At 44.6% G+C, this 11,563-nt stretch overlaps 1 long non-coding RNA gene across 1 annotated transcript; it reads right to left on the bottom strand.

The window, feature by feature from the left end:
• Positions 1 to 744: 744 nt before the first annotated feature.
• Positions 745 to 2,487, bottom strand: LOC144330186 (uncharacterized). The gene is made up of 2 exons (XR_013396130.1): positions 2,387 to 2,487; positions 745 to 964 (listed from the first exon to the last, which is right to left on the bottom strand). It is a non-coding gene; the product is annotated as an uncharacterized LOC144330186 (long non-coding RNA).
• Between the last annotated feature and the right edge of the window lie 9,076 nt (positions 2,488 to 11,563).

The raw sequence follows: 11,563 nt of genomic DNA, 5'->3' as shown, positions 1-11,563 counted from the left end.
TCGCAAAAAAAATAAAATAAAATAAAATAAAAATAAAAAACAGGTGAATTCGTTGGTGGACAAGTGGACATTCATACACCACAGTAACTCCGCAGTCTCTTTTTTTTGAGACTGGGTCTTGCTCTGTTGCCCAGACTGTAGTGCAGTAGCATGATCACGGCTCACTGCAGCCTTGACCTTCCAGACAGGCTCAAGCAATCCTCCCACGTCAGTCTACCAAGTAGCAGGGACTACAGGCACGTGTCACCATGCCCAGCTAATTTTTGTACTTTTTGTAGAGATAAGGTTTTGCCACGTTGTCCAGGCCTGTCTCAAACTCCTGGGTTCAAGCCATCCTCCTGTCTTGGCCTCTCAAAGTGCTGAGATTACAGGTATGAGCCACCTTGCCTGGCTCAGTTTATAGTCATGAGGCTATAAATGTAACTATGTTGGTGGAACTAGACTGTTGGAGGGTAACTATGTTAGAGGGAACAGACCAAATATCATCGCCCATTTCCCGGAGTCAGTCTTAGCATCACCAATGGTAAACCAGTTCTGGTGTGATGCAGGTGTGTAACTCAACCTAGTATATATTCTAGCTGCTTCCCACTCACAAAAAGAAGTAACTTGCAATTTAGAGAAAATATTTGGGATAGAGAAACAAACTAAAGGACACTAGGAGGAAGCAACCAGGCAAGTCTAGAAGGTGAGGCATTCTGCAGGCAACTGGCCAGTTCTCTTCAGCAAGTCAGTATGCTTTTTTTGTTTGTGGAGACTGAGTTTTGCTCTGTCGCCCCAGGCTGGAGTGCAGTGGTGTGACCTTGGCTCACTGCAACCTCCGCCTCCCGGGTTCAATCGATTCTCCTGCCTCAGGCTCCCAAATAGCTGGGATTACAGGTGCACGCCACCACGTCCGGCTAATTTTTATATTTTTAGTAGGGATGGGGTTTTGCCACGTTGGCCAGGCTGGTCTCAAACTCCTGACCTCAAGTGATCCACCCACCTCTGCCTCCCAGAGTCCTGGGATTACTGGTGTGAGCCACTGTGCAGCCCAGTATGATTTTTTTTAAAAGTCAAAAATGCCGGGCGTGGTGGCTCACGCCTGTAATCCCAGCACTTTGGGAGGCCGAGGCGGGCGGATCACAAGGTCAAGAGATCGAGACCATCCTGGCTAACACGGTGAAACCCTGTCTCTACTAAAAATACAAAAAATTAGCCAGGTGTGGTGGCGGGCGCCTGTAGTCCCAGCTACTCGGGAGGCTGAGCCAGGAGAATGGCGTGAACCCAGGAGGCGGAGCTTGCAGTGAGCCAAGATCTCACCACTACACTCCAGCCTGGGCTACAGAGCAAGACTCCGTCTCAAAAAAAAAAAAAAAAAAAAAAAAGTCAAAACTGTGCTAGAGTTGGTCCAATGGTAGTGAGTTATTTCAATTGATTGTTCACAGTTGTAGATCAAATTCTTTGTTCTCCTCTTCCCCTTCTCACTACTGTACTTGACTATTAATTTTTTTTTTTTTTTTTTTTTAAGAGTTTCGTTCTTCTTGCTCAGGCTGGAGTGCGATGGCACGATCTTGGCTCACGCAACTTCGCTGCCTGGGTTCAAGCAATTCTCCTGCCTCAGTTTCCTGAGTTGCTGGGATCGCAGGTGCTCATCACCATGCCCAGATAATTTTTTTGTATTTTTAGTAGGGATGGGGTTTTGCCATGTTGGCCAGGCTGGTCTCAAACTCCTGACCTCAGGTGATCTGTCCGCCTTGGTCTCCCACAGTGCTGGGATTACAAGCATGAACCACTGTGACCAGCCTAAAAAAAATTTTTTTTTTTAGACGGAGTTTCGCTCTTGTTGCCCAGGCTGGAGTGCAATGGCACGATCTCGGCTCACTGTAACCTCCACCTCCCAGGTTCAAGTGATTCTCCTGCCTCAGCATCCTGAGTAGCTGCAATTACAGCATGCCCAGCTAATTTATTTATTTTTTTTCGAGACTGGAGTCTCACTCTGTTGCCCAGGCTGGAGTGTAGCGGTGTGATCTTGGCTCACTGCAAGCTCTGCCTCCCAGGTTCACGCCATTCTCCTGCCTCAGCCTCCCAAGTAGCTGGGACTACAGGTGCATGCCACCACGCCTGGCTAATTTTTCATATTTTTTGTATTTTTAGTAGGGACAGGGTTTCTTTTTTTTTTTTTTTTTTTTTTTTTTTTTTTTTTTTGAGACGGAGTCTCACGCTGTTGCCCAGGCTGGAGTGCAGTGGTGCGATCTCGGCTCACTGCAAGCTCCGCCTCCTGGGTTCACGCCATTCTCGTGCCTCAGCCTCCTGAGTAGCTAGGACTACAGGCGCCCGCCACCGCGCCCGGCTAATTTTTTGTATTTTTAGTAGAGACGGGGTTTCACTGTGGTCTCGATCTCCTGACCTTGTGATCCGCCCGCCTCGGCCTCCCAAAGTGCTGGGATTACAGGCTTGAGCCACCGCGCCCGGCCAAGGGACAGGGTTTCACCATGTTAGCCAGGATGGTCTCCATCTCCTGACCTCGTGATCTGCCCACCTTGGCCTCCCAAAGTGCTGAGATTATAGGTGTGAGCCACCACGCCCGGCCCTAATTTTGTATTTTTAGTAGAGTTGGGGTTTCTCCAGGTTGGTCAGGCTGGTCTCGAACTCCCAACCTCAGGTGATCCGCCCACCTTGGCCTCCCAAAAAGCTGGGATTACAGGTGTGAGCCACTGTGCCCGGCCTAAAATTTTTTTTTATAATAAAAAATTTTTAAATTTGTTTAGGTGCAGCAGTTCATCCCTGTAATGCTAGTACTTTGGAAGGCCTAGATGGAAGGATTGCTTGAGCCCCTAGGAGTTCAAGACACCCTGAGCAACATAGTGAGGCCGCATCTACAAAAAATAATAATATTAGCCAGGTGTGGTGGTGCATACCTATAGTCTCAGCTACTTGGGAGACTAAGGTAGGAGGATCTCTTGAACCCAGGAGTTTGAGCTGTAGTGAGCGATGATCAAGCAACTGCACTCCAGCCTGGGCGACAGGGCAAGACCTCATCTCTTAAAAAAAAAAAAAAAAAAAAAAAATTCATTTTTTAAATTAAAAAAACCTGCTAGATTAAAGAAACTTAAGGGACATAATAACAGTAAGTGTATAGTCCTGGACTCCCTATTGGTTTAAATAAAGTTTTATAGAAGATATTTAGGGGTCAGCCAGGCGCGGTGGCTCACGTCTGTAATCCCAGCACTTTGGGAGGCGGAGACGGGCAGATCACGAGGTCAGGAGATCGAGACCATCCTGGCTGACACGGTGAAACCCCGTCTCTACTTTAAAAATACAAAAAACTAGCCGGGCGAGGTGGCGGCGCCTGTAGTCCCAGCTACTCGGGAGGCTGAGGCAGGAGAATGGCGTGAACCCGGGAGGCGGAGCTTGCAGTGAGCTGAGATCCGGCCACTGCACTCCAGCCTGGGCGGCAGAGCGAGACTCCGTCTCAAAAAAAAAAAAAAAAAAAAAAAAAGAAGATATTTAGGGGTCAGCCAGGCGCGGTGGCTCACGTCTGTAATCCCAGGACTTTGGGAGGCTGAGGTGGGCGGATCACGAGGTTAGGAGTTCGAGACCAGCCTGGCCAACATGGTGAAACACTGTCCCTACTAAAGATACAAAAAAAAAAAAAAAAAATTAGCTGGGTGTGGTGGCACACACCTGTAATCTCAGCTACTTGGGAGGCTGAGGCAAGAGAACTGCTTGAACCCGGGAGGCAGAGGTTGCAGTGAGCCGAGATCGTACCACTGCACTCCAGTCTGGGTGATGGGGCGAGACTCTGTCTCGGAAAAAAAAAAAAAAAAGAGAGATACTTAGGAGTCAGTTGGAAAAATTTGAATATGGACAGAGGATTAGATGAGGAGAAAATTTACTGTGATGGTAAAGTCAAAATTGATACATTCTGAAACCATATATGTGCAGGATAATCATTTTGTTTTTAAAATGTCTATATATTTATGAAAAACAGATCTGAAAGGATATACGCAGAGATGTTAATGATAATCGCTGAATAGTAAGATATGTTTTGTTGTTGTTGGCTTCCATTTTCTGTTTTTATACAATGTTTGTGTACTGGCCTCTGTAATAATAATAATAATCTGTTACAAATAAAAACTGGTTGCCTTCATTTACAACTGTGAAATTTCACATAAAAATCTGGATATTTTATATGAAGAGCTGTATTTCTAAGGTTTTTGTTTGTTTGTTTTTGTTTTTAAATAATCAGAAGATCTGTCACCCCCGAGCTTCCATTCCCACATGGCAGCAATCATTCCATTATGACTCTGAACCCATCATCACTCTGCACCCTAGGGCATTAGGTCCAGTTGTCCACTGGGACTGAATGATGGCTGCTCCTTTGTTTGGCGTAGTCTCTTTTTGGTTTGAAAGTCTCCACCACTCTGAAGTCTGTGCTCTTCACACATCATTTACCCTCCTGGCTCCTGTAGACTTTTGGGTCAGTATCCCATGATTTGTATGATTCTGATGGGCTCCCTCCCCAAAAAACCTTCCATTATTAATCATTTGAAGAAAGCAATAAATTAGTTTTGAAATGCTGCCCAAGAAATGCATCCATTTCAGAATTATCTGTGCCTGGGTTTTTTTTTCATAAGGCAACTCAGTCATGGGAAACCCCTGATGGAATAATCTACTTAGCTACTATGGCTGCATACTGCAAATTAGCTGAGCAAAATTTCTCTTCGATAAGTGGAATGTAGAAAGTCTACTAAGTTGCTAACTTTCTCAAGGTTTTGCTTTTTTTGCCATAATACCTTAATCATAGGAGGTGTTTCAAAATTCACAATGTGTGTTCTTCCCCAACCATGAAACTCCAAATGTCCTTTAGTTGTTCTATTTCTCCCACTGGTTCTGATATAATTTTTAAAGGAGAATATCTCTTTCATATGCAACTTGGTATAAAACAGTGTTACCACCAGCTTAAAATCCAAGGAGGCAGGGCACGGTGACTCACACCTGTAATCCCAGGACTTTCGGAGGCCAAGGCTGGCAGATCACAAGGTCAGAAGATCAAGACCATCCTGGCTAACACGGTGAAACCCCGTATCTACTAAAAAATACAAAAAATTAGCCAGGTGTGGTGGCGAGCGCCTGTAGACCCAGCTACTCTGGAGGCTGAGGCAGAAGAATGGCGTGAAGCTGGGAGGCAGAGCTTGCAGTGAGCCGAAATCACGCCACTGCACTCCAGCCTGAGTGACAGAGCGAGACGAAAGGAAAGCTGGATGCAGTGGCTCATGCCTGTAGTCCCAGGAGTTCGGGAGGCTGAGGCTCAAGAAGATGGCTTGAGGCCAGAAGTTCGAGACCAGCCCAGCAACATAGCGAGACCCTGTCTCTACAAAAAATTTAAGAAACTATTGGGGCCTCGTGTGTGTGCCTCTAGTCCCAGCTACTTGGGAGGCTGAGAAGGGAGGATCCCATGAGCTGAGGAGTTTGAGGCTGCAGTGACCCATGCACTGCAGCCTGGGTGACTGAAACCGGTGCTGCTGTACTTCAGCCTGGGTGACAGAGTGAGACCCTGTCTCTAAATTAATTAATTAAAATCCAAGGAAATACTTTTATCACCCTGGCACATGCTTTCAAGTTATAGCAGCATACTCAATCATTATAACAAGAATTGTACACGTTGTGCTTCATGTCTAGCTTTTCAAAATGATGCTAGTCTTCCTGTCCTGAATCAATTTCCTTTATGGTCTCATATTCATTTAAAAATTGTTTCAGGCCGGGCGCGGTGGCTCAAGCCTGTAATCCCAGCACTTTGGGAGGCCGAGGCGGGCGGATCACAAGGTCAGGAGATCGAGACCACAGTGAAACCCCGTCTCTACTAAAAATACAAAAAATTAGCCGGGCGCGGTGGCGGGCGCCTGTAGTCCCAGCTACTCAGGAGGCTGAGGCAGGAGAATGGCGGGAACCTGGGAGGCGGAGCTTGCAGTGAGCCGAGATCGCGCCACTGCACTCCAGCCTGGGCAACAGCGTGAGACTCCGTCTCAAAAAAAAAAAAAAAAAAAAAAAAAAAAAATTGTTTCAATCTGTCCCATTTTTGAGCCAAATTTCTTAGCTTTTCTTTGAGCTCTAAATTTTTCTATCAGGCCTACTTCATACACTAGTTCACAATAGTGTCTCAAAGTAAAACCAAGCTCATTCTAGTTTGTATAACAGAAATTTCTGTGAACAGACAGGCAACCCTTGAAGCCTCAAGGGCCTAGCTTTGAAATCCCCTTGGAGGTGTTAAGCAATTGAAAAAATGGCACATTATGAACATTTGTTCTGAAATTTTCATTTGATGTCGTAGGTTGATTACGTATTTTTTTATCCACTTGTTTTCTTCTTAAATCATGTGCTTACAATAGGCATGAAATTTTCTAGCTTATTCATCAATAGTTGTAGCTCTGAATACCTTCATTTTCCAGTGAACACCCTTGAAAATAAATCTAAAATTTCTTGACTGCATGTAAAATTTTTTCTTTCTGAAACTAGCTTCTCAGTCCATATAATATCAGAATGTATTCAAATACTTTCAAAGTGATATGGCTTATTTTTCAAGTTTTTCTAAACTATTGATCAGTTAAATATGATTCCAGCCAGTCACAGTGGCTCATACCAGTAATCACAACAGTTTAGGAGGCCAAGGCATGTAGATCACTTGAGCCTAGGAGTTCAAGACCAGCCTGGAAAACATAGCAAGACATGGAAAACATACTGTCTCTACCAAAAACAAAAAAGCAACTGGTCATGGTAGCATTTGCCTGGAATCCCAGCTACTTAGGAGGCTGAGGTGGGAGGATCACCTGAGCCTGGGAGGTCAAGGCTGCAGTGAGCCGTGATCACACCTCTGTGAGACAGATACCCTGTCTCCAAAAAAAAAAAAAAAAAAAGATTCCAAGTTCCAATGCTATTTTAACATCCTAGCTTTGCAACTGGTTATTAAAGCCCATGTTTTTAGTGAGAACATGTTCTACTCAAAGATTTCTATTGGTATCATAAACAGAATACAGTACTAAATACTTACCTGGAATTTCTCTCTGGAATTTTTGTTTCCTGGCCTGAGTGTGGGAGGCAAAGTGCCTGCAATGTTCTTACAAATCTCCATTCTCTGCAATTCTAAACAATGCAGCAAAGGAATGTCCAAGTCTTAAAGGTTATGTAGACTTTTTCTCAGACTCCCATTTACATTTATTACTAAATTAAAAACATACATGAATAGTTTTTAGAAGACCAGGTCAACAGCAATGTCTCCGAAATGGCAGAGTTGGATTGAGGGCAGGAGTTATGTCTAATTTATCTTCCTACACCCCGACCTCCCACCCTTACAGGAATCTAGCTCAGGAATACCTGAGTATGTTCTTGCCTTTATCATTAAAGAGCATTTAAGAAGTGAGTGACTGTATTTTGCATATGGCATAACAGAAGGTGAGATGAACAACACTAATGAAAGGACAGGCCTTTAAAAGCCAAGCATTCCATGGAATAAACAAAACTATGTAAGGTATTTGTAGCGTGGGGGTGGCTGAAAATTCATTTTTCAACAAGTAAGTGCCTCACTGGAATTTGAAACAAACAAGTATGGAGATAGGTACCTTGGGGCTGTTAGAAGCACCTCCTTAAATACAAACCCAAACAAATTAAGGGCTTTTTTTTTTTTTTTTTTTGAGACCGAGTCTTGTTGTCGCCCAGGCTGGAGTGCAATGGCGTGATCTCAGCTCACTGAAACCTCTGCCTCCCAAATTCAAGCGATTCTCCTGCCTCTGCCTCCTGAGAAGCTGGGATTACAGGGCACCTGCCACCACTCCTGGCTAATTTTTGTATTTTTAGTAGGGACGGAGTTTCACCATATTGGTCAGGCTGGTCTCAAACTGCTGACCTCGTGATCTGCCCACCTCAGCCTCCCAAAGTGCTGGGATTACAGGTGTGAACCACTGCACCTGGCCCAAATTAAGGTTTTAAAGAAAGTTTCATATTTATCAGCAATGAAACGACATTAACTTAAAAATTAATTGGTTGGGCGTGGTAGCTCATGCCTGTAATCCCAGCACTTTGGGAGGCCAAAGTGGGAGGATCTCTGGAGCCCAAGAGTTCGAGACCAGCCTGGGCAACATAGTGAGACCCCAATGTAGTGAGTACATCTTTATTTGATTCAATTTACATAAGATTCTAGAAAGTCCAAACCATTCTATAGTGACAGAAAACAGAGTCAGTAGTTGAGTAGGGCAGGGAGAGGCTAGAGAAAAGAATTACAAACGGGCACAGGTAAACTTTTACAGTATGATACATATGTTCACTATCTTGATCTTGGTCATGGTTTCACACATATATAGTGGTATCAAAATGTGTTGAATTTTACACTTTAAATACTGTATGCCAAAATGAAGCTGTTTTTTAAAAATCTGGCAAAAAAGAGGGAGAGAGAAGGACGGAGAGAGAGATAATATGAATGAATTCTAGGGTTTTTCTTACAATTATTTCTTGTTCAAGGACACCAGATGGTGTCTGATTATAAACTTTTTTTTTCAGCACTTCGCTGCATTTTTTTTTTTTTTTTTTGAGATGGAGTCTCTGTCGCCCAGTCTGGAGTACAGTGGTGCAATCTCCGCTCACTGCAAGCTCCGCCTCCCGGGTTCACGCCATTCTCCTGCCTCAGCCTCCCCAGTGGCTGGGATTACAAGTGCCCACCTCCACGCCCCTCTAATTTTATGTGTTTTTAGTAGAGACGGGTTTTCATCGTGTTAGCCAGGATGGTCTCTATCTCCTGACCTCGTGATCCACCTGCCTTGGCCTCCCAAAGTGGTGGGATTACAGGCGTGAGCCACCGCGCCCAGCTTTTGCTGCATTTTTAAAATTTTTTATTTTTTATTTATTTTTTTTTTTTGAGACGGAGTGTCCCTCTGTCGCCCAGGCTGGAGTGCAGTGGCGCGATCTCGGCTCACTGCAAGCTCCGCCTCCCGGGTTCACGCCATTCTCCTGCCTCAACCTCCCGAGTAGCTGGGACTACGGGCGCCCGCTGCCACGCCCGGCTGATTTTTTGTATTTTTAGTAGAGACGGGCTTTCACTGTGTTAGCAGGATGGTCTCTATATCCTGACCTCGTGATCCGCCCGCCTTGGCCTCCCAAAGTGCTGGGATTACAGGCGTGAGCCACTGCGCCCGAACTTTTGCTGTATTTTTAACTGCCAAGATGGAGTATAGGCTTAACTTTCTAGTCTTATGTAGAGCTGGCCTATAAAATCCTTCACTTCAGTTGGTCCTATCTCCTCTTGGACCTAGAATGCAGTTTATACTCTCCTTGTCTCTGCTTCCATTTCCTGGGATGTTTCCTTCATTCTAAATGATCCAAATTTTCTCTGTCCTTTCAGGCACAATGAAAGTAAGATTTATTTCATCTATCCTATCCTATTTCTGCAGAAAGAATTCTGTACCTTCTTCATGTTTCTCTAGTATTTGTAATCTAAACCGCTCTTTTGACACCTATTTGCTGCCTTGTATTATTTGCTTTTTCATGTGCATATGTCTTATCTTTCAGATTATGAACATCTTTGGGGCAAGGACTGGGTCATATTTATCTTTGTGTCTCTCCCAAGGCACTTAATAGGTGTGTAATAATGTCAATTTAAAACACCTCACTTTTAGTCTTTCCAATGCACTTTCTCAGCCATTATCTCATTTGATCATTACATCAACACCATGAGATTGGAGGAGTTAGAAATAAGTTATTTTCTCCTTTTGACAGATAAGGACCCTGAAGCCCAAGATCACACAACTTGTAGAGACAGAGATGGAACAGATAATTGCACATGAAGGTCTGATCCAATTCAAGGCTTCTTTGCATCACTATCCTCTCTGTCCTGCTACCTGAAGACAGCCTGCTGCATCCTTCACCCCCTCATTCCCCAAAGTACTTTAGCCAAAGTTTTGTAGTACCATATTAGAGAACTTGACAAATCTGGGAGACAAAATTTCAGTAGATTTCTGATCAGCTCTGAGTCACCAAAGCATACTTGCTATTTTGTTCCAAGTGCCGTTTGCTACGGACATTATGCCTGATATTTAGCGTTGCTGTGCTACAGAGTTGAGGAAGCATAAATGATTTTTAAAAGCTTTGAGAAAATGACAGCAGTTCAATATTAATCATGAAAGGTGGCAGCTGATGAGCTGACCAAGAATACAAAATTTCTTCACTGGACCACACCATTCCTCTATGTATATTAATAGAATTCTCTAGCTGGTACTGAAGGAAAAGGTGAAACTCCCCGTCTCTCAGCACACCTAATGGAGATTCCTTCCCTACCACTCCAGACTATTACCTTATCTGATGTAAGGGATGAGATATACTTGGCACAGTTTACTTAGCATTGCATATTTTCTTTCTTTCTTTCTTTCTTTTTTTTTTTTTTGTAGAGACGGGGGTCTTCTCACCATGTGGCCCAGGCTGGTCTCGGACTCCTGGGCTCAAGTGATCCTCCTGCCTTGGCCTCCCAAAGTGCAGGGATTACAGGCGTGAGCCACTGCACCCCGCCTATTTTCTTTATATTTAATTTTTATTTATTTTAATTTTTTTTGAGACCGAATCTCACTTTGTTGCCCAGGTTGGAGTGCAGTGGCACGATCTCAGCTTACTGCAAACTTCGCGTCCTGGGTTCAAGCGATTCTCCTGCCTCAGCCTCTGGAGATAATTTTTTGTATTTTTAGTAGAGAAGAGGATCTCACCAGGTTGGTCAGCCTGGTCCCAAACTCCTGACTTCAGGTGATCCACCTGCCTCAGCCTCCCAAAGTGCTGGGATTACAAGTGTAAGCCACCGTGCCCAGCTCTTTATTTTTTAAAATTTATATTTTTAAAATAATTCACCGAAGGTGGGGGTGGGAATGAGGGTTGGGTTTAAGATTAAGACAGGTGGGCCGGGCGAGGTGGCTCATGCCTGTAATCCCAGCACTTTGGGAGGTGGAGGCGGGCAGATCACGAGGTCAGGACATTGAGAGCATCCTGGCCAACATGGTGAAACGCTGTCTCTACTAAAAATACAAAAAAAATAGCTGGGCATGGTGGCATGCACCTGTAGTACCAGCTACTTAGAAGGCTGAGGCAGGAGAATCACTTGAACCCAGGAGGTGGAGGTTGCAGTGAGCAGAGATTGTGCCACTGTACTCCAGTCTGGCAACTGAGCAAGACTCTCCGTCTGGGGGAAAAAAAAAGATTAAGACAGGTGAAAGATAATTGGCAGGGCAGATTGCTTGAGGTCAGGAGTTCGAGACCATCCTGGCCAATATTGTGAAACCCTGTCTCTACTAAAAATACAAAAGTTAAGGCCGAGGCGGGCGGATCACGAGGTCAGGAGATGGAGACCATCCTGGCCAACACGGTGAAACCCCGTTTCTACTAAAAATACAAAAAATTAGCCAGGCGTGGTGGCGGATTACAGGGTGGCAGCTATTCGAGAGGCTGAGGCACAAGAATGGTCTGAATCCGGGAGGTGGAGGTTGCAGTGAGCCAAGATCAGGCCACTGCACTCCAGCCTGGGCGACAGAGCCAGACTTTGTCTAAAAAAAAAAAAAAA

This window comes from Macaca mulatta, chromosome 7, assembly GCF_049350105.2.
Source record: "Macaca mulatta isolate MMU2019108-1 chromosome 7, T2T-MMU8v2.0, whole genome shotgun sequence".
Taxonomy (NCBI): Eukaryota; Metazoa; Chordata; class Mammalia; order Primates; family Cercopithecidae; genus Macaca; species Macaca mulatta.
This window is presented reverse-complemented; position numbering and strand designations above follow the sequence as displayed.